Source organism: Scyliorhinus torazame, chromosome 23 (assembly GCF_047496885.1).
Source record: "Scyliorhinus torazame isolate Kashiwa2021f chromosome 23, sScyTor2.1, whole genome shotgun sequence".
NCBI classification, from domain to species: Eukaryota; Metazoa; Chordata; class Chondrichthyes; order Carcharhiniformes; family Scyliorhinidae; genus Scyliorhinus; species Scyliorhinus torazame.
Genome location: NC_092729.1, coordinates 38,366,871 through 38,388,354, shown reverse-complemented (window position 1 = coordinate 38,388,354; position 21,484 = coordinate 38,366,871). Strand labels below are relative to the sequence as shown.

The 21,484-nt window shown below is 56.5% G+C and overlaps 1 protein-coding gene across 1 annotated transcript in view; it reads right to left on the bottom strand.

The window, feature by feature from the left end:
- Positions 1-18,603, bottom strand: part of LOC140399548 (protein tweety homolog 1-A-like) — a 104,781-nt gene extending 86,178 nt beyond the window's left edge. The window contains exons 1-2 of the mRNA XM_072489091.1: positions 18,522-18,603; positions 685-760 (exon numbers count right to left, since the gene is read on the bottom strand). The gene's annotated coding sequence lies outside the window, so the exon portion shown is untranslated. The remainder of the gene's footprint in view (positions 1-684; positions 761-18,521) is intronic.
- Positions 18,604-21,484: the final 2,881 nt, after the last annotated feature.

Sequence of the window (21,484 nt, the reverse complement as noted above, 5' to 3'; positions counted from 1 at the left end):
TAGGTGGGGATTGAGGGATACGGGGAGAAGGTGGGTAGGTGGGGATTGAGGGATACGGGGAGAAGGCGGGTAGGTGGGGGATTGAGGGATACGGGTAGAAGGTGGGTAGGTGGGGGATTGAGGGATACGGGGAGAAGGTGGGTAGGTGGGGATTGAGGGATACGGGGAGAAGGTGGGTAGGTGGGGGATTGAGGGATACGGGGAGAAGGTGGGTAGGTGGGGATTGAGGGATACGGGGAGAAGGTGGGTAGGTGGGGGATTGAGGGATACGGGGAGAAGGTGGGTAGGTGGGGATTGAGGGATACGGGGAGAAGGTGGGTAGGTGGGGGATTGAGGGATACGGGGAGAAGGTGGGTAGGTGGGGATTGAGGGATACGGGGAGAAGGCGGGTAGGTGGGGGATTGAGGGATACGGGGAGAAGGCGGGTAGGTGGGGGATTGAGGGATACGGGGAGAAGGTGGGTAGGTGGTGGATTGAGGGATACGGGGAGAACGTGGGTAGGTGGGGTTGGTAACTCTCGCTCTCTGTCACTCTGCATGTCCTCGCCTCTCCTATTCTCAGGATCCCTCATTATGTCACCCTGTATCTCACACCGCTGTCTGTGTCACTTCCTGCTCCTGCGGGAACCGTGACCTCTCTGTCCATCTTATCTTTTCTCCCCTACACCCAGTCCACAATCCTCACCTGTATGCTGTCCGATGTCCGGCTGTGTTAGGTTGAGAATGGAGGCGTCTGGGTCAATGCAGAAGTCCCCAAGCACCTTTCCAAAAGGGACAGGAGGCTATCACAGACATTCACTCCAAACAATATTCAACATCAAAAGATAATTTAACATTCAAAATCATGTTCAAAGATAGGGTCTGTACTGAGGGAGTGCCGCACTGTCAGAGGGTCAGTACTGAGGGAGTGCTGCACTGTCAGAGGGTCTGTACTGAGGGAGTGCTGCACTGTCAGAGGGTCAGTACTGAGGGAGTGCCGCACTGTCAGAGGGTCAGTACTGAGGGAGTGCCGCACTGTCAGAGGGTCAGTACTGAGGGAGTGCTGCTCTGTCAGAGGGTCAGTACTGAGGGAGTGACGCACTGTCAGAGGGTCAGTACTGAGGGAGTGCCGCTCTGTCAGAGGGTCAGTACTGAGGGAGTGCTGCACTGTCAGAGGGTCAGTACTGAGGGAGTGCTGCACTGTCAGAGGGTCAGTACCGAGGGAGTGCCGCACTGTCGGAGGGTCAGTACTGAGGGAGCGCCGCACTGTCAGAGGGTCAGTACTGAGGGAGTGCCGCACTGTCAGAGGGTCAGTACTGAGGGAGTGCTGCACTGTCAGAGGGTCAGTACCGAGGGAGTGCCGCACTGTCGGAGGGTCAGTACTGAGGGAGCGCCGCACTGTCAGAGGGTCAGTACTGAGGGAGTGCCGCACTGTCAGAGGGTTAGTACCGAGGGAGTGCCGCACTGTCGGAGGGTCAGTACTGAGGGAGCGCCGCACTGTCAGAGGGTCAGTACTGAGGGAGTGCCGCACTGTCAGAGGGTCAGTACTGAGGGAGTGCCGCACTGTCAGAGGGTCAGTACTGAGGGATTGCCGCACTGTCAGAGGGTCAGTACTGAGGAGTGCCGCACTGTCAGAGGGTCAGTACTGAGGGAGTGCCGCACTGTCAGAGGGTGAGTACAAAGAACAAGAACAAAGAAATGTACAGCACAGGAACAGGCCCTTCGGCCCTCCAAGCCCGTGCCGACCATACTGCCCGACTAAACTACAATCTTCTACACTCCCGGGGTCCGTATCCCTCTATTCCCATCCTATTCATATATTTGTCAAGATGCCCCTTAAATGTCCCTATCGTCCCTGCCTCCACTACCTCCTCCGGTAGTGAGTTCCAGGCACCCACTACCCTCTGCGTAAAAAACTTGCCTCGTACATCTACTCTAAACTTTGCCCCTCTCACCTTAAACCTATGCCCCCTAGTAATTGACCCCTCTACCCTGGGGAAAAGCCTCTGACTATCCACTCTGTCTATGCCCCTCATAATTTTGTATACCTCTATCAGGTCGCCCCTCAACCTCCTTCGTTCCAGTGAGAACAAACCGAGTTTATTCAATCGCTCCTCATAGCTTATGCCCTCCATACCAGGCAACATTCTGGTAAATCTCTTCTGCACCCTCTCTAAAGCCTCCACATCCTTCTGGTAGTGTGGCGACCAGAATTGAACACTATACTCCAAGTGTGGCCTAACTAAGGTTCTATACAGCTGCAACATGACTTGCCAATTCTTATACTCAATGCCCCGGCCAATGAAGGCAAGCATGCCGTATGCCTTCTTGACTACCTTCTCCACCTGTGTAGCCCCTTTCAGTGATCTGTGGACCTGTACTCCTAGATCTCTTTGACTTTCAATACTCTTGAGGGTTCTACCATTCACTGTATATTCCCTACCTGCATTAGCCCTTCCAAAATGCATGACCTCACATTTGTCCAGGTTAAACTCCATCTGCCATCTCTCCGCCCAAGTCTCCAGACAATCTAAATCCTGCTGTATCCTCAGACAGTCCTCATCGCTATCCGCAATTCCACCAACCTTTGTGTCGTCTGCAAACTTACTAATCAGACCAGTTACATTTTCCTCCAAATCATTTATATATACTACAAAGAGCAAAGGTCCCAGCACTGATCCCTGTGGAACACCACTGGTCACAGCCCTCCAATTAGAAAAGCATCCCTCCATTGCTACCCTCTGCCTTCTATGGCCTAGCCAGTTCTGTATCCACCTTGCCAGTTCACCCCTGATCCCGTGTGACTTCACCTTTTGTACTAGTCTACCATGAGGGACCTTGTCAAAGGCCTTACTGAAGTCCATATAGACAACATCTACTGCCCTACCTGCATCAATCATCTTAGTGACCTCCTCGAAAAACTCTATCAAGTTAGTGAGACACGACCTCCCCTTCACAAAACCGTGCTGCCTCTCACTAATACGTCCATTTGCTTCCAAATGGGAGTAGATCCTGTCTCGAAGAATTCTCTCCAGTAATTTCCCTACCACTGAAGTAAGGCTCACCGGCCTGTAGTTCCCGGGATTATCCCTGCCACCCTTCTTAAACAGAGGAACAACATTGGCTATTCTCCAGTCCTCCGGGACATCCCCTGAAGACAGCGAGGATCCAAAGATTTCTGTCAAGGCCTCAGCAATTTCCTCTCCAGCCTCCTTCAGTATTCTGGGGTAGATCCCATCCGGCCCTGGGAACTTATCTACCTTAATATTTTTTAAGACACCCAACACCTCGTCTTTTTGGATCACAATGTGACCCAGGCTATCTACACCCCCTTCTCCAGACTCAACATCTACCAATTCCTTCTCTTTGGTGAATACTGATGCAAAGTATTCATTTAGTACCTCGCCCATTTCCTCTGGCTCCACACATAGATTCCCTTGCCTATCCTTCAGTGGGCCAACCCTTTCCCTGGCTACCCTCTTGCTTTTTATGTAAGTGTAAAAAGCCTTGGGATTTTCCTTAACCCTATTTGCCAATGACTTTTCATGACCCCTTCTAGCCCTCCTGACTCCCTGCTTAAGTTCCTTCCTACTTTCCTTATATGCCACACAGGCTTCGTCTGTTCCCAGCCTTTTAGCCCTGACAAATGCCTCCTTTTTCTTTTTGACGAGGCCTACAATATCATTCGTCATCCAAGGTTCCCGAAAATTGCCGTATTTGTCTTTCTTCCTCACAGGAACATGCCTGTCCTGTATTCCTATCAACTGACACTTGAAAGCCTCCCACATGTCAGATGTTGATTTGCCCTCAAACATCCGCCCCCAATCTATGCTCTTCAGTTCCCGCCTAATATTGTTATAATTAGCCTTCCCCCAATTTAGCACATTCATCCTCGGACCACTCTTATCCTTGTCCACCAGTACTTTAAAACTTACTGAATTGTGGTCACTGTTACCGAAATGCTCCCCTACTGAAACATCTACCACCTGGCCGGGCTCATTCCCCAATACCAGGTCCAGTACCGCCTCTTCCCTAGTTGGACTGTTTACATATTGTTTTAAGAAGCCCTCCTGGATGCTCCTTACAAACTCTGCCCCGTCTAAGCCCCTGGCACTAAGTGAGTCCCAGTCAATATTGGGGAAGTTGAAGTCTCCCATCACCACAACCCTGTTGTTTTTACTCTTTTCCAAAATCTGTCTACCTATCTGCTCCTCTATCTCCCGCTGGCTGTTGGGAGGCCTGTAGTATACCCCCAACATTGTGACTGCACCCTTCTTATTCCTGATCTCTACCCATATAGCCTCACTGCCCTCTGAGGTGTCCTCTCGCTGTATAGCTGTGATACTCTCCTGAACAAGTAGCGCAACTCCGCCTCCCCTTTTACATCCCCCTCTATCCCGCCTGAAACATCTAAAACCTGGAACGTTTAGCTGCCAATCCTGCCCTTCCCTCAACCAGGTCTCTGTAATGGCAACAACATCATAGTTCCAAGTAGTAATCCAAGCTCTAAGTTCATCTGCCTTACCCGTAATGCTCCTTGCATTAAAACATATGCACTTCAGGCCACCAGACCCGCTGTGTTCAGCAACTTCTCCCCGTCTGCTCTGCCTCAGAGCCACACTGTCCATATTCCCTAGTTCTCCCTCAACGCTCTCACCTTCTGACCTATTGCTCCCGTGCCCACCCCCCTGCCATACTAGTTTAAACCCTCCCGTGTGACACTAGCAAATCTCGCGGCCAGGATATTTATGCCTCTCCGGTTTAGATGCAACCCGTCCATTTTATACAGGTCACACCTGCCCCGGAAGAGCTCCCAGTGGTCCAGATAACCGAAACCCTCCCTCCTACACCAGCTGTTTAGCCACGTGTTTGTCTGCTCTATCTTCCTATTTCTAGCCTCACTGGCACGTGGCACAGGGAGTAATCCCGAGATTACAACCCACGAGGTCCTGTCTTTTAACTTTCTGCCTAGCTCCCTGAACTCCTGCTGCAGGACCTCATGCCTCTTCCTGCCTATGTCGTTAGTACCAATATGTACAACGACCTCTACCTGTTTGCCCTCCCCCTTCAGGATTCCCTCTACCCTTTCGGAGACATCCTGGACCCTGGCACCAGGGAGGCAACATACCATCCTGGAGTCTCTTTCACGTCCACAGAAGCGCCTATCTGTTCCCCTGACTATAGAGTCCCCTATAACTATTACTGAGTAATACTGACCCTCTGACTGAGTAATACTGAGTACTGAGGGAGTGCTGCACTGTCAGAGGGTGAGTACTGAGGGAGTGCTGCACTGTCAGAGGGTGAGTACTGAGGGAGTCCTGCACTCTCAGAGGGTCAGTACTGAGGGAGTGTCGCACTGTCAGAGGGTCAGTACTGAGGGAGTGCTGCACTGTCAGAGGGTCAGTACTGAGGGAGTGTCGCACTGTCAGAGGGTCAGTACTGAGGGAGTGACGCACTGTCAGAGGGTCAGTACTGAGGGAGTGCCGCACTGTCAGAGGGTCAGTACTGAGGGAGTGCTGCACTGTCAGAGGGTCAGTACTGAGGGAGTGCCGCACTGTCAGAGGGTCAGTACTGGGGGAGTGCTGCACTGTCAGAGGGTCAGTACTGAGGGAGTGCCGCACTGTCAGAGGGTGAGTACTGAGGGAGTGCTGCACTGTCAGAGGGTCAGTACTGAGGGAGTGCCGCACTGTCAGAGGGTCAGTACTGAGGGAGTGCCGCACTGTCAGAGGGTCAGTACTGAGGGAGTGCCGCACTGTCAGAGGGTCAGTACTGAGGGAGTGCTGCACTGTCAGAGGGTCAGTACTGAGGGAGCGCTGCACTGTCAGAGGGTCAGTACTGAGGGAGCGCCGCACTGTCAGAGGGTCAGTACTGAGGGAGTGCTGCACTGTCAGAGGGTCAGTACTGAGGGAGTGCCGCACTGTCAGAGGGTCAGTACTGAGGGAGTGCTGCACTGTCAGAGGGTGAGTACTGAGGGAGTGCCGCACTGTCAGAGGGTGAGTACTGAGGGAGCGCCGCACTGTCAGAGGGTCAGTACTGAGGGAGTGCTGCACTGTCAGAGGGTCAGTACTGAGGGAGTGCTGCACTGTCAGAGGGTCAGTACTGAGGGAGTGCTGCACTGTCAGAGGGTCAGTACTGAGGGAGTGCTGCACTGTCAGAGGGTCAGAACTGAGGGAGTGCCGCACTGTCAGAGGGTGAGTACTGAGGGAGTGCCGCACTGTCAGAGGGTGAGTACTGAGGGAGCGCCGCACTGTCAGAGGGTCAGTACTGAGGGAGTGCTGCACTGTCAGAGGGTCAGTACTGAGGGAGTGCTGCACTGTCAGAGGGTCAGTACTGAGGGAGTGCTGCACTGTCAGAGGGTCAGTACTGAGGGAGTGCTGCACTGTCAGAGGGTCAGAACTGAGGGAGTGCCGCACTGTCAGAGGGTCAGTACTGAGGGAGTGCCGCACTGTCAGAGGGTCAGTACTGAGGGAGTGCTGCACTGTCAGAGGGTCAGTACTGAGGGAGTGCCGCACTGTCAGAGAGTCAGTACTGAGGGAGTGCTGCATTGTCAGAGGGTCAGTACTGAGGGAGTGCCGCACTGTCAGAGGGTCAGTACTGAGGGAGTGCCGCACTGTCAGAGGGTCAATACTGAGGGAGTGCTGCACTGTCAGAGGGTCAGTACTGAGGGAGTGCTGCACTGTCAGAGGGTCAGTACTGAGGGAGTGCTGCACTGTCAGAGGGTCAGTACAGAGGGAGTGCCGCATTGTCAGAGGGTCAGTACTGAGGGAGTGCCGCACTGTCAGAGGGTCAGTACTGAGGGAGTGCCGCACTGTCAGAGGGTCAGTACTGAGGGAGTGCCGCACTGTCAGAGGGTCAGTACTGAGGGAGTGCTGCACTGTCAGAGGGTCAGTACTGAGGGAGCGCTGCACTGTCAGAGGGTCAGTACTGAGGGAGCGCCGCACTGTCAGAGGGTCAGTACTGAGGGAGTGCTGCACTGTCAGAGGGTCAGTACTGAGGGAGTGCCGCACTGTCAGAGGGTCAGTACTGAGGGAGTGCTGCACTGTCAGAGGGTGAGTACTGAGGGAGTGCCGCACTGTCAGAGGGTGAGTACTGAGGGAGCGCCGCACTGTCAGAGGGTCAGTACTGAGGGAGTGCTGCACTGTCAGAGGGTCAGTACTGAGGGAGTGCTGCACTGTCAGAGGGTCAGTACTGAGGGAGTGCTGCACTGTCAGAGGGTCAGTACTGAGGGAGTGCTGCACTGTCAGAGGGTCAGAACTGAGGGAGTGCCGCACTGTCAGAGGGTGAGTACTGAGGGAGTGCCGCACTGTCAGAGGGTGAGTACTGAGGGAGCGCCGCACTGTCAGAGGGTCAGTACTGAGGGAGTGCTGCACTGTCAGAGGGTCAGTACTGAGGGAGTGCTGCACTGTCAGAGGGTCAGTACTGAGGGAGTGCTGCACTGTCAGAGGGTAAGTACTGAGGGAGTGCTGCACTGTCAGAGGGTCAGAACTGAGGGAGTGCCGCACTGTCAGAGGGTCAGTACTGAGGGAGTGCCGCACTGTCAGAGGGTCAGTACTGAGGGAGTGCTGCACTGTCAGAGGGTCAGTACTGAGGGAGTGCCGCACTGTCAGAGAGTCAGTACTGAGGGAGTGCTGCATTGTCAGAGGGTCAGTACTGAGGGAGTGCCGCACTGTCAGAGGGTCAGTACTGAGGGAGTGCCGCACTGTCAGAGGGTCAATACTGAGGGAGTGCTGCACTGTCAGAGGGTCAGTACTGAGGGAGTGCTGCACTGTCAGAGGGTCAGTACTGAGGGAGTGCTGCATTGTCAGAGGGTCAGTACTGAGGGAGTGCCGCACTGTCAGAGGGTCAGTACTGAGGGAGCTCCGCACTGTCGGAGGGTCAGTACTGAGGGAGTGCTGCACTGTCAGAGGGTCAATACTGAGGGAGTGCTGCACTGTCAGAGGGTCAGTACTGAGGGAGTGCTGCACTGTCAGAGGGTCAGTACTGAGGGAGTGCCGCACTGTCAGAGGGTCAGTACTGAGGGAGTGCCGCACTGTCAGAGGGTCAGTACTGAGGGAGTGCTGCACTGTCAGAGGGTCAGTACTGAGGGAGTGCCGCACTGTCAGAGGGTCAGTACTGAGGGAGTGCTGCACTGTCGGAGGGTCAGTACTGAGGGAGTGCTGCACTGTCAGAGGGTCAGTACTGAGGGAGTGCTGCACTGTCAGAGAGTCAGTACTGAGGGAGTGCTGCACTGTCAGAGGGTCAGTACTGAGGGAGTGCCGCACTGTCAGAGGGTCAGTACTGAGGGAGCTCCGCACTGTCGGAGGGTCAGTACTGAGGGAGTGCCGCACTGTCAGAGGGTCAGTACTGAGGGAGTGCTGCACTGTCAGATGGTCAGTACTGAGGGAGTGCTGCACTGTCAGAGGGTCAGTACTGAGGGAGTGCTGCACTGTCAGAGGGTCAGTACTGAGGGAGTGCTGCATTGTCAGAGGGTCAGTACTGAGGGAGTGCCGCACTGTCAGAGGGTCAGTACTGAGGGAGCTCCGCACTGTCGGAGGGTCAGTACTGAGGGAGTGCTGCATTGTCAGAGGGTCAGTACTGAGGGAGTGCTGCACTGTCAGAGGGTCAGTACTGAGGGAGTGCCGCACTGTCAGAGGGTCAGTACTGAGGGAGTGCCGCACTGTCAGAGTGTCAGTACTGAGGGAGTGCTGCACTGTCAGAGGGTCAGTACTGAGGGAGTGCTGCACTGTCAGAGGGTCAGAACTGAGGGAGTGCCGCACTGTCAGAGGGTCAGTACTGAGGGAGTGCTGCACTGTCAGAGGGTCAGTACTGAGGGAGTGCTGCACTGTCAGAGGGTCAGTACTGAGGGAGTGCTGCACTGTCAGAGGGCCAGTACTGACAGAGTGCCGCACTATCACAAGGTGAGTACTGAGGGAGTGCCGCACTATCACAAGGTGAGTACTGAGGGAGTGCTGCACTGTCAGAGGGCCAGTACTGACAGAGTGCCGCACTATCACAAGGTGAGTACTGAGGGAGTGCCGCACTATCACAAGGTGAGTACTGAGGGAGTGCTGCACCGTCAGAGGGTCAGAACTGAAGGAGTGCCGCACTGTCAGAGGGTCAGTACTGAGGGTGTGCCGCACTGTCAGAGAGTCAGTACTGAGGGAGTGCTGCACTGTCAGAGGGTCAGTACTGGGGGAGTGCCGCACTGTCAGAGGGTCAGTACTGAGGGAGTGCTGCACAGTACTGAGGGAGTGCTGCACAGTCAGAGGGTCAGTACTGAGGGAGTGCTGCACTGTCAGAGGGTCAGTACTGAGGGAGTGCTGCACCGTCAGAGGGTCAGTACTGAGGGAGTGCCGCACTGTCAGAGGGTCAGTACTGAGGGAGTGCCGCACTGTCAGAGGGTCAGTACTGAGGGAGTGCTGCACTGTCAGAGGATCAGTACTGAGGGAGTGCCGCACTGTCAGAGGGTCAGTACTGAGGGAGTGCCGCACTGTCAGAGGGTCAGTACTGAGGGAGTGTTGCACTGTCAGAGGGTCAGTACTGAGGGAGTGCTGCACTGTCACAGGGTCAGTACTGAGGGAGTGCCGCACTGTCAGAGGGTCAGTACTGAGGGAGTGCTGCACTGTCAGAGGGTCAGTACTGAGGGAGTGCTGCACTGTCAGAGGGTCAGTACTGAGGGAGTGCTGCACTGTCAGAGGGTCAGTACTGAGGGAGCGCTGCACTGTTAGAGGGTCAGTACTGAGGGAGTGCTGCACTGTCAGAGAGTCAGTACTGAGGGAGTGCTTCACTGTCAGAGGGTCAGTACTGAGGGAGTGCCGCACTGTCAGAGGGTCAGTACTGAGGGAGTGCCGCACTGTCAGAGGGTCAGCACTGAGGGAGTGCCGCACTGTCAGAGGGTCAGTACTGAGGGAGCGCCGCACTGTCAGAGGGTCAGTACTGAGGGAGCGCTGCACTGTCAGAGGGTCAGTACTGAGGGAGTGCCGCACTGTCAGAGGGTCAGTACTGAGGGAGTGCTGCACTGTCAGAGGGTCAGTACTGAGGGAGTGCCGCACTGTCAGAGGGTCAGTACTGAGGGAGTGCTGCACTGTCAGAGGGTCAGTACTGAGGGTGTGCCGCACTGCCAGAGGGTCAGTACTGAGGGAGTGCTGCACTGTCAGAGGGTCAGTACTGAGGGAGTGCCGCACTGTCAGAGGGTCAGTACTGAGGGAGTGCTGCACTGTCAGAGGGTCAGTACTGAGGGTGTGCCGCACTGTCAGAGGGTCAGTACTGAGGGAGCGCCGCACTGTCAGAGGGTCAGTACTGAGGGAGTGCCGCACTGTCAGAGGGTCAGTACTGAGGGAGCGCTGCACTGTCAGAGGGTCAGTACTGAGGGAGTGCTGCACTGTCAGAGTGTCAGTACTGAGGGAGTGCTGCACTGTTCGAGGGTCAGTACTGAGGGAGTGCTGCACTGTCGGAGGGTCAGTACTGAGGGAGTGCCGCACTGTCAGAGGGTCAGTACTGAGGGAGTGCCGCACTGTCAGAGGGTCAGTACTGAGGGAGTGCCGCACTGTCGGAGGGTCAGTACTGAGGGAGTGATGCACTGTCAGAGGGTCAGTACTGAGGGAGTGCCGCACTGTCGGAGGGTCAGTACTGAGGGAGTGCCGCACTGTCAGAGGGTCAGTACTGAGGGAGTGCTGCACTGTCAGAGGGTCAGTACTGAGGGAGTGCCGCACTGTCAGAGGGTCAGTACTGAGGGAGTGCCGCACTGTCAGAGGGTCAGTACTGAGGGAGTGCCGCACTGTCAGAGGGTCAGTACTGAGGGAGTGCCGCACTGTCAGAGGGTCAGTACTGAGGGAGTGCTGCACTGTCAGAGGGTCAGTACTGAGGGAGTGCTGCACTGTCAGAGGGTCAGTACTGAGGGAGTGCCGCACTGTCAGAGGGTCAGTACTGAGGGAGAGCCGCACTGTCAGAGGGTCAGTACTGAGGGAGTGCCGCACTGTCAGACGGTCAGTACTGAGGGAGTGCTGCACTGTCAGAGGGTCAGTACTGAGGGAGTGCCGCACTGTCAGAGGGTCAGTACTGAGGGAGAGCTGCACTGTGAGAGGGTCAGTACTGAGGGAGTGCCGCACTGTCAGAGGGTCAGTACTGAGGGAGTGCCGCACTGTCAGAGTGTCAGTACTGAGGGAGTGCCGCACTGTCAGAGGGTCAGTACTGAGGGAGCGCCGCACTGTCAGAGGGTCAGTACTGAGGGAGTGCCGCACTGTCAGAGGGTCAGTACTGAGGGAGTGCCGCACTGTCAGAGGGTCAGTACTGAGGGAGTGCTGCACTGTCAGAGGGTCAGTACTGAGGGAGTGCTGCACTGTCAGAGGGTCAGAACTGAGGGAGTGCCGCACTGTCAGAGGGTGAGTACTGAGGGAGTGCCGCACTGTCAGAGGGTGAGTACTGAGGGAGCGCCGCACTGTCAGAGGGTCAGTACTGAGGGAGTGCTGCACTGTCAGAGGGTCAGTACTGAGGGAGTGCTGCACTGTCAGAGGGTCAGTACTGAGGGAGTGCTGCACTGTCAGAGGGTCAGTACTGAGGGAGTGCTGCACTGTCAGAGGGTCAGAACTGAGGGAGTGCCGCACTGTCAGAGGGTCAGTACTGAGGGAGTGCCGCACTGTCAGAGGGTCAGTACTGAGGGAGTGCTGCACTGTCAGAGGGTCAGTACTGAGGGAGTGCCGCACTGTCAGAGAGTCAGTACTGAGGGAGTGCTGCATTGTCAGAGGGTCAGTACTGAGGGAGTGCCGCACTGTCAGAGGGTCAGTACTGAGGGAGTGCCGCACTGTCAGAGGGTCAATACTGAGGGAGTGCTGCACTGTCAGAGGGTCAGTACTGAGGGAGTGCTGCACTGTCAGAGGGTCAGTACTGAGGGAGTGCTGCACTGTCAGAGGGTCAGTACTGAGGGAGTGCCGCATTGTCAGAGGGTCAGTACTGAGGGAGTGCCGCACTGTCAGAGGGTCAGTACTGAGGGAGTGCCGCACTGTCAGAGGGTCAGTACTGAGGGAGTGCCGCACTGTCAGAGGGTCAGTACTGAGGGAGTGCTGCACTGTCAGAGGGTCAGTACTGAGGGAGCGCTGCACTGTCAGAGGGTCAGTACTGAGGGAGCGCCGCACTGTCAGAGGGTCAGTACTGAGGGAGTGCTGCACTGTCAGAGGGTCAGTACTGAGGGAGTGCCGCACTGTCAGAGGGTCAGTACTGAGGGAGAGCCGCACTGTCAGAGGGTCAGTACTGAGGGAGTGCCGCACTGTCAGACGGTCAGTACTGAGGGAGTGCTGCACTGTCAGAGGGTCAGTACTGAGGGAGTGCCGCACTGTCAGAGGGTCAGTACTGAGGGAGAGCTGCACTGTGAGAGGGTCAGTACTGAGGGAGTGCCGCACTGTCAGAGGGTCAGTACTGAGGGAGTGCCGCACTGTCAGAGTGTCAGTACTGAGGGAGTGCCGCACTGTCAGAGGGTCAGTACTGAGGGAGCGCCGCACTGTCAGAGGGTCAGTACTGAGGGAGTGCCGCACTGTCAGAGGGTCAGTACTGAGGGAGTGCCGCACTGTCAGAGGGTCAGTACTGAGGGAGTGCTGCACTGTCAGAGGGTCAGTACTGAGGGAGTGCTGCACTGTCAGAGGGTCAGAACTGAGGGAGTGCCGCACTGTCAGAGGGTGAGTACTGAGGGAGTGCCGCACTGTCAGAGGGTGAGTACTGAGGGAGCGCCGCACTGTCAGAGGGTCAGTACTGAGGGAGTGCTGCACTGTCAGAGGGTCAGTACTGAGGGAGTGCTGCACTGTCAGAGGGTCAGTACTGAGGGAGTGCTGCACTGTCAGAGGGTCAGTACTGAGGGAGTGCTGCACTGTCAGAGGGTCAGAACTGAGGGAGTGCCGCACTGTCAGAGGGTCAGTACTGAGGGAGTGCCGCACTGTCAGAGGGTCAGTACTGAGGGAGTGCTGCACTGTCAGAGGGTCAGTACTGAGGGAGTGCCGCACTGTCAGAGAGTCAGTACTGAGGGAGTGCTGCATTGTCAGAGGGTCAGTACTGAGGGAGTGCCGCACTGTCAGAGGGTCAGTACTGAGGGAGTGCCGCACTGTCAGAGGGTCAATACTGAGGGAGTGCTGCACTGTCAGAGGGTCAGTACTGAGGGAGTGCTGCACTGTCAGAGGGTCAGTACTGAGGGAGTGCTGCACTGTCAGAGGGTCAGTACTGAGGGAGTGCCGCATTGTCAGAGGGTCAGTACTGAGGGAGTGCCGCACTGTCAGAGGGTCAGTACTGAGGGAGTGCCGCACTGTCAGAGGGTCAGTACTGAGGGAGTGCCGCACTGTCAGAGGGTCAGTACTGAGGGAGTGCTGCACTGTCAGAGGGTCAGTACTGAGGGAGCGCTGCACTGTCAGAGGGTCAGTACTGAGGGAGCGCCGCACTGTCAGAGGGTCAGTACTGAGGGAGTGCTGCACTGTCAGAGGGTCAGTACTGAGGGAGTGCCGCACTGTCAGAGGGTCAGTACTGAGGGAGTGCTGCACTGTCAGAGGGTGAGTACTGAGGGAGTGCCGCACTGTCAGAGGGTGAGTACTGAGGGAGCGCCGCACTGTCAGAGGGTCAGTACTGAGGGAGTGCTGCACTGTCAGAGGGTCAGTACTGAGGGAGTGCTGCACTGTCAGAGGGTCAGTACTGAGGGAGTGCTGCACTGTCAGAGGGTCAGTACTGAGGGAGTGCTGCACTGTCAGAGGGTCAGAACTGAGGGAGTGCCGCACTGTCAGAGGGTGAGTACTGAGGGAGTGCCGCACTGTCAGAGGGTGAGTACTGAGGGAGCGCCGCACTGTCAGAGGGTCAGTACTGAGGGAGTGCTGCACTGTCAGAGGGTCAGTACTGAGGGAGTGCTGCACTGTCAGAGGGTCAGTACTGAGGGAGTGCTGCACTGTCAGAGGGTAAGTACTGAGGGAGTGCTGCACTGTCAGAGGGTCAGAACTGAGGGAGTGCCGCACTGTCAGAGGGTCAGTACTGAGGGAGTGCCGCACTGTCAGAGGGTCAGTACTGAGGGAGTGCTGCACTGTCAGAGGGTCAGTACTGAGGGAGTGCCGCACTGTCAGAGAGTCAGTACTGAGGGAGTGCTGCATTGTCAGAGGGTCAGTACTGAGGGAGTGCCGCACTGTCAGAGGGTCAGTACTGAGGGAGTGCCGCACTGTCAGAGGGTCAATACTGAGGGAGTGCTGCACTGTCAGAGGGTCAGTACTGAGGGAGTGCTGCACTGTCAGAGGGTCAGTACTGAGGGAGTGCTGCATTGTCAGAGGGTCAGTACTGAGGGAGTGCCGCACTGTCAGAGGGTCAGTACTGAGGGAGCTCCGCACTGTCGGAGGGTCAGTACTGAGGGAGTGCTGCACTGTCAGAGGGTCAATACTGAGGGAGTGCTGCACTGTCAGAGGGTCAGTACTGAGGGAGTGCTGCACTGTCAGAGGGTCAGTACTGAGGGAGTGCCGCACTGTCAGAGGGTCAGTACTGAGGGAGCTCCGCACTGTCGGAGGGTCAGTACTGAGGGAGTGCCGCACTGTCAGAGGGTCAGTACTGAGGGAGTGCTGCACTGTCAGATGGTCAGTACTGAGGGAGTGCTGCACTGTCAGAGGGTCAGTACTGAGGGAGTGCTGCACTGTCAGAGGGTCAGTACTGAGGGAGTGCTGCATTGTCAGAGGGTCAGTACTGAGGGAGTGCCGCACTGTCAGAGGGTCAGTACTGAGGGAGCTCCGCACTGTCGGAGGGTCAGTACTGAGGGAGTGCTGCATTGTCAGAGGGTCAGTACTGAGGGAGTGCTGCACTGTCAGAGGGTCAGTACTGAGGGAGTGCCGCACTGTCAGAGGGTCAGTACTGAGGGAGTGCCGCACTGTCAGAGTGTCAGTACTGAGGGAGTGCTGCACTGTCAGAGGGTCAGTACTGAGGGAGTGCTGCACTGTCAGAGGGTCAGAACTGAGGGAGTGCCGCACTGTCAGAGGGTCAGTACTGAGGGAGTGCTGCACTGTCAGAGGGTCAGTACTGATGGAGTGCCGCACTGTCAGAGGGTCAGTACTGAGGGAGTGCCGCACTGTCAGAGGGTCAGTACTGAGGGAGTGCCGCACTGTCAGAGGGTCAGTACTGAGGGAGTGCTGCACTGTCAGAGGGTCAGTACTGAGGGAGTGCTGCACTGTCAGAGGGTCAGTACTGAGGGAGTGCCGCACTGTCAGAGAGTCAGTACTGAGGGAGTGCTGCACTGTCAGAGGGCCAGTACTGACAGAGTGCCGCACTATCACAAGGTGAGTACTGAGGGAGTGCCGCACTATCACAAGGTGAGTACTGAGGGAGTGCTGCACTGTCAGAGGGCCAGTACTGACAGAGTGCCGCACTATCACAAGGTGAGTACTGAGGGAGTGCCGCACTATCACAAGGTGAGTACTGAGGGAGTGCTGCACCGTCAGAGGGTCAGAACTGAAGGAGTGCCGCACTGTCAGAGGGTCAGTACTGAGGGTGTGCCGCACTGTCAGAGAGTCAGTACTGAGGGAGTGCTGCACTGTCAGAGGGTCAGTACTGGGGGAGTGCCGCACTGTCAGAGGGTCAGTACTGAGGGAGCGCCGCACTGTCAGAGGGTCAGTACTGAGGGAGCGCCGCACTGTCAGAGGGTCAGTACAGGGGGAGTGCTGCACAGTCAGAGGGTCAGTACTGAGGGAGTGCTGCACTGTCAGAGGGTCAGTACTGAGGGAGTGCTGCACCGTCAGAGGGTCAGTACTGAGGGAGTGCCGCACTGTCAGAGGGTCAGTACTGAGGGAGTGCCGCACTGTCAGAGGGTCAGTACTGAGGGAGTGCTGCACTGTCAGAGGATCAGTACTGAGGGAGTGCCGCACTGTCAGAGGGTCAGTACTGAGGGAGTGCCGCACTGTCAGAGGGTCAGTACTGAGGGAGTGTTGCACTGTCAGAGGGTCAGTACTGAGGGAGTGCTGCACTGTCAGAGGGTCAGTACTGAGGGAGTGCCGCACTGTCAGAGGGTCAGTACTGAGGGAGTGCTGCACTGTCAGAGGGTCAGTACTGAGGGAGCGCCGCACTGTCAGAGGGTCAGTACTGAGGGAGTGCTGCACTGTCAGAGGGTCAGTACTGAGGGAGCGCCGCACTGTCAGAGGGTCAGTACTGAGGGAGCGCCGCACTGTCAGAGGGTCAGTACTGAGGGAGCGCCGCACTGTCAGAGGGTCAGTACTGAGGGAGTGCTGCACTGTCAGAGGGTCAGTACTGAGGGAGTGCTGCACTGTCAGAGGGTCAGTACTGAGGGAGTGCTGCACTGTCAGAGGGTCAGTACTGAGGGAGCGCTGCACTGTTAGAGGGTCAGTTCTGAGGGAGTGCTGCACTGTCAGAGAGTCAGTACTGAGGGAGTGCTTCACTGTCAGAGGGTCAGTACTGAGGGAGTGCCGCACTGTCAGAGGGTCAGTACTGAGGGAGTGCCGCACTGTCAGAGGGTCAGCACTGAGGGAGTGCCGCACTGTCAGAGGGTCAGTACTGAGGGAGCGCCGCACTGTCAGAGGGTCAGTACTGAGGGAGCGCTGCACTGTCAGAGGGTCAGTACTGAGGGAGTGCCGCACTGTCAGAGGGTCAGTACTGAGGGAGTGCTGCACTGTCAGAGGGTCAGTACTGAGGGAGTGCCGCACTGTCAGAGGGTCAGTACTGAGGGAGTGCTGCACTGTCAGAGGGTCAGTACTGAGGGTGTGCCGCACTGTCAGAGGGTCAGTACTGAGGGAGTGCTGCACTGTCAGAGGGTCAGTACTGAGGGAGTGCCGCACTGTCAGAGGGTCAGTACTGAGGGAGTGCTGCACTGTCAGAGGGTCAGTACTGAGGGTGTGCCGCACTGTCAGAGGGTCAGTACTGAGGGAGCGCCGCACTGTCAGAGGGTCAGTACTGAGGGAGTGCCGCACTGTCAGAGGGTCAGTACTGAGGGAGCGCTGCACTGTCAGAGGGTCAGTACTGAGGGAGTGCTGCACTGTCAGAGTGTCAGTACTGAGGGAGTGCTGCACTGTCAGAGGGTCAGTACTGAGGGAGTGCTGCACTGTCGGAGGGTCAGTACTGAGGGAGTGCCGCACTGTCAGAGGGTCAGTACTGAGGGAGTGCCGCACTGTCAGAGGGTCAGTACTGAGGGAGTGCCGCACTGTCGGAGGGTCAGTACTGAGGGAGTGATGCACTGTCAGAGGGTCAGTACTGAGGGAGTGCCGCACTGTCGGAGGGTCAGTACTGAGGGAGTGCCGCACTGTCAGAGGGTCAGTACTGAGGGAGTGCTGCACTGTCAGAGGGTCAGTACTGAGGGAGTGCCGCACTGTCAGAGGGTCAGTACTGAGGGAGTGCCGCACTGTCAGAGGGTCAGTACTGAGGGAGTGCCGCACTGTCAGAGGGTCAGTACTGAGGGAGTGCCGCACTGTCAGAGGGTCAGTACTGAGGGAGTGCTGCACTGTCAGAGGGTCAGTACTGAGGGAGTGCCGCACTGTCAGAGGGTCAGTACTGAGGGAGTGCCGCACTGTCAGAGGGTCAGTACTGAGGGAGAGCCGCACTGTCAGAGGGTCAGTACTGAGGGAGTGCCGCACTGTCAGACGGTCAGTACTGAGGGAGTGCTGCACTGTCAGAGGGTCAGTACTGAGGGAGTGCCGCACTGTCAGAGGGTCAGTACTGAGGGAGAGCTGCACTGTGAGAGGGTCAGTACTGAGGGAGTGCCGCACTGTCAGAGGGTCAGTACTGAGGGAGTGCCGCACTGTCAGAGTGTCAGTACTGAGGGAGTGCCGCACTGTCAGAGGGTCAGTACTGAGGGAGCGCCGCACTGTCAGAGGGTCAGTACTGAGGGAGTGCCGCACTGTCAGAGGGTCAGTACTGAGGGAGTGCCGCACTGTCAGAGGGTCAGTACTGAGGGAGTGCCGCACTGTCAGAGGGTCAGTACTGAGGGAGTGCCGCACTGTCAGAGGGTCAGTACTGAGGGAGCGCCGCACTGTCAGAGGGTCAGTACTGAGGGAGTGCCGCACTGTCAGAGGGTCAGTACTGAGGGAGCGCCGCACTGTCGGAGGGTCAGTACTGAGGGAGTGCTGCACTGTCAGAGGGTCAGTACTGAGGGAGTGCTGCACTGTCAGAGGGTCAGTACTGAGGGAGTGCTGCACTTCTCAGAGGGTCAGTACTGAGGGAGCGCCGCACTGTCAGAGGGTCAGTACTGAGGGAGTGCTGCACTGTCAGAGGGTCAGAACTGAGGGAGCGCCGCACTGTCAGAGGGTCAGTACTGAGGGAGTGCTGCACTGTCAGAGGGTCAGTACTGAGGGAGTGCTGCACTGTCAGAGGGTCAGTACTGAGGGAGCGCCGCACTGTCAGAGGGTCAGTACTGAGGGAGTGCCACACTCTCAGAGGGTCAGTACTGAGGGAGTGCCGCACTGTCAGAGGCTCACTACTGAGGGAGTGCCGCACTGTCAGAGGCTCAGTACTGAGGGAGTGCTGCACTGTCAGAGGGTCTGTACTGAGGGAGTGCCGCACTGTCGGAGGGTCAATGATGTTCCCCCTCCCATCCCGTGCAGTCTGTCCCCAGAACCAACTCACCAAAGCAGCGACGACCTCCACTCCCAGCGAGAGCCAACCGAGAATAACTCCGAGCACGGATAACGCAATGAGTCTGTACAGGAGACAGGATAGAAAGGATTCACATCGAGCACAGAGCCACACTGAGATAGGGGGACACAGGATTCACATCGAGCAGAGAGCCACAGTGAGATAGGGGGACACAGGATTCACATCGAGCACAGAGCCACACTGAGATAGGGGGACACAGGATTCACATCGAGCACAGAGCCACACTGAGATAGGGGGACACAGGATTCACATCGAGCACAGAGCCACACTGAGATAGGGACACAGGATTCACATCGAGCACAGAGCCACACTGAGATAGGGGGGCACAGGATTCACATCGAGCACAGAGCCACACTGAGATAGGGGGACACAGGATTCACGTCGAGCACAGAGCCACACTGAGATAGGGGGACACAGGATTCACATCGAGCACAGAGCCACACTGAGATCGGGGGGCACAGGATTCACATCGAGCACAGAGCCACACTGAGATAGGGGGACACAGGATTCACATCGAGCACAGAGCCACACTGAGATAGGGGGACAGAGGATTCACATCGAGCACAGAGCCACACTGAGATAGGGACACAGGATTCACATCGAGCACAGAGCCACACTGAGATAGGGGGACACAGGATTCACATCGAGCACAGAGCCACACTGAGATAGGGGGACACAGGATTCACATCGAGCACAGAGCCACACTGAGATAGGGACACAGGATTCACATCGAGCACAGAGCCACACTGAGATAGGGACACAGGATTCACATCGAGCACAGAGCCACACTGAGATAGGGACACAGGATTCACATCGAGCACAGAGCCACACTGAGATAGGGACACAGGATTCACATCGAGCACAGAGCCACACTGAGATAGGGGGACACAGGATTCACATCGAGCACAGAGCCACACTGAGATAGGGGGACACAGGATTCACATCGAGCACAGAGCCACACTGAGATAGGGGGACACAGGATTCACATCGAGCACAGAGCCACACTGAGATAGGGGGACACAGGATTCACATCGAGCACAGAGCCACACTGAGATAGGGACACAGGATTCACATCGAGCAAAGAGCCACACTGAGATAGGGACACAGGATTCACATCGAGCACAGAGCCACACTGAGATAGGGACACAGGATTCACATCGAGCACAGAGCCACACTGAGATAGGGGGACACATGATTCACATTGAGCACAGAGCCACACTGAGATAGGGACACAGGATTCACATCGAGCACAGAGCCACACTGAGATAGGGGGACACAGGATTCACATCGAGCACAGAGCCACACTGAGATAGGGGGACACAGGATTCACATCGAGCACAGAGCCACACTGAGATAGGGACACAGGATTCACATCGAGCACAGAGCCACACTGAGATAGGGACACAGGATTCACATCGAGCACAGAGCCACACTGAGATAGGGGGACACAGGATTCACATCGAGCACAGAGCCACACTGAGATAGGGGGACACAGGATTCACATCGAGCACAGAGCCACACTGAGATAGGGGGACACAGGATTCACATCGAGCACAGAGCCACACTGAGATAGGGGGACACAGGATTCACATTGAGCACAGAGCCACACTGAGATAAGGGGGACACAGGATTCACATCGAGCACAGAGCCACACTGAAATAGGGACACAGGATTCACATCGAGCACAGAGCCACACTGAGATAGGGGGATACAGGATTCACATCGAGCACAGAGCCACACTGAGATAGGGGGACACAGGATTCACATCGAGCACAGAGCCACACTGAGATAGGGGGACACAGGATTCACATCGAGCACAGAGCCACACTGAGATAGGGACACAGGATTCACATCGAGCAAAGAGCCACACTGAGATAGGGGGACACAGGATTCACATCGAGCACAGAGCCACACTGAGATAGGGGGACACAGGATTCACATCGAGCACAGAGCCACACTGAGATAGGGACACAGGATTCACATCGAGCACAGAGCCACACTGAGATAGGGACACAGGATTCACATCGAGCACAGAGCCACACTGAGATAGGGGGACACAGGATTCACATCGAGCACAGAGCCACACTGAGATAGGGGGACACACGATTCACATTGAGCACAGAGCCACACTGAGATAGGGGGACACAGGATTCACATCGAGCACAGAGCCACACTGAGATAGGGGGGCACAGGATTCACATCGAGCACAGAGCCACACTGAGATAGGGACACAGGATTCACATCGAGCACAGAGCCACACTGAGATAGGGGGACACAGGATTCACATCGAGCACAGAGCCACACTGAGATAGGGGGACACAGGATTCACATCGAGCACAGAGCCACACTGAGATAGGGACACAGGATTCACATCGAGCACAGAGCCACACTGAGATAGGGACACAGGATTCACATCGAGCACAGAGCCACACTGAGATAGGGGGACACAGGATTCACATCGAGCACAGAGCCACACTGAGATAGGGGGACACAGGATTCACATCGAGCACAGAGCCACACTGAGATAGGGGGACACAGGATTCACATCGAGCACAGAGCCACACTGAGATAGGGGGACACAGGATTCACATTGAGCACAGAGCCACACTGAGATAGGGACACAGGATTCACATCGAGCACAGAGCCACACTGAGATAGGGGGACACAGGATTCACATCGAGCACAGAGCCACACTGAGATAGGGGGACACAGGATTCACATCGAGCACAGACCCACACTGAGATAGGGACACAGGATTCACATCGAGCACAGAGCCACACTGAGATAGGGACACAGGATTCACATCGAGCACAGAGTCACACTGAGATAGGGGGACACAGGATTCACATCGAGCACAGAGCCACACTGAGATAGGGGGACACAGGATTCACATCGAGCACAGAGCCACACTGAGATAGGGGGACACAGGATTC